We start from the raw sequence: 1,467 nt of genomic DNA on the forward strand, positions 1-1,467 counted from the left end.
CTGTCAGAAACACATCATTCGAGATTGTTTTACGGTCTGGAAGAGGAGAAGCTTGGGGTTACAACCTTGCTATACATGTTAGGGTCACGTGGAGACACGTTGTTGCCGTCACTGTCTAATTATGGGCTCATTTGGGGCTCATTTGATAACAAAAAATGGCCCTACTTTGAGGAAGGTAACCTACCCAGGGGCGAAGGCTGACTTGTTTGACAGGGTAATCAAAGTGAAGCGGGACCAGATATGGCCTGTGGATATCACACAAGAATCTTACTCGAGGCGGCGACTCTGAGTTGTGAATGAAAACAAATCCGGAATTCATGTTGTATGTTCAACCGCCAAAATAATCGGGTAAGTATCTTATTAAATATCAATTCCAACTAAAATTAAATTTAACTTTAGATGGGAATACACAAACACAAAGCAAAGAAGCAGAGATGTCAGTACTAGATCTATAAGTTATAGATCTACCAGTGAGTCTAATTCTTTGGTAGAACATGACAATTGTCATTTTTTAAATTTCATATTTGGCTGTTTTTGTCTAGCTTTTCGCGGCCAGGAGCCGGTGTCATGATGGAGGTCATGATGTGATTATAGGACGGTCAAAAGTCGAGGGAAAAAAAACAAGCACTTGCAGCAGTCAAGAGATTATTAGGAGTTAGTTCCCCTCACATTTGTGAGGTAGACTCGACCAGTTTTAGTTAGCTTACATAATCAGGGAGTGTGATTGCTTATAACTGTGGCCCCAAAGGGGTGAACAGGGTATATGTGGCAATTAAACAGTTTTGACTGCTATGCACATGTTCCCTTCAACTCTATAGGTAGACTCTTCCAGCCTCACTTTAAGCTTACTTAATCAAAGCTTGCGACTGCTTATGGAGTGGGCCGAGAGGGGTGAGCAGGATATTTCTGTGGCCGTGAAACCGTTTTGAATGTTAGGCATACTGTTCATTGCTGATTATGAACGTCTTTTTACATTTAATTTATGAGGTTTACGTTTATGGGTGAATTTGACAGCGACCATGTTTCAAAATTAGGAAGGGAAGCAGTGATTATTTGCTTATGTAGACGCTTCACCACTGAACCTACCCTAAAGGAAATGACCCTAAAACGATTTTCAAAAATATTTTCTAATAGAGGTCAGGGGACATCGGTTACTAAGATATTCAGGTACCCGAAACTGTAAAAAGTTGAAAATCGATATTTTGACCCAAACATCGTATTTTGAAGACCCGCGCCTTTTAAAAAATGAGAAAAGGTAACCAAAAATCTTGAAATGTCAGTGAACAGTGGTTGGGGAGGGTGCGACCTCGAACCACACTCTTATGACCACTAATTCTAGCCTTCCCTACACATTGCAAACAAGGCTGGAAACCTTACCCGTGCATACAATAGAAACAAAGAAAGGAAGGGAAAAACCAAAGATTCTCTTCTACAAAACTGTGTCAGCTGAAAATAACTTTGCATCGA

The sequence above is a fragment of the Aplysia californica genome, unplaced genomic scaffold, assembly GCF_000002075.1.
Source record: "Aplysia californica isolate F4 #8 unplaced genomic scaffold, AplCal3.0 scaffold00013, whole genome shotgun sequence".
Lineage (NCBI taxonomy): Eukaryota > Metazoa > Mollusca > Gastropoda > Aplysiida > Aplysiidae > Aplysia > Aplysia californica.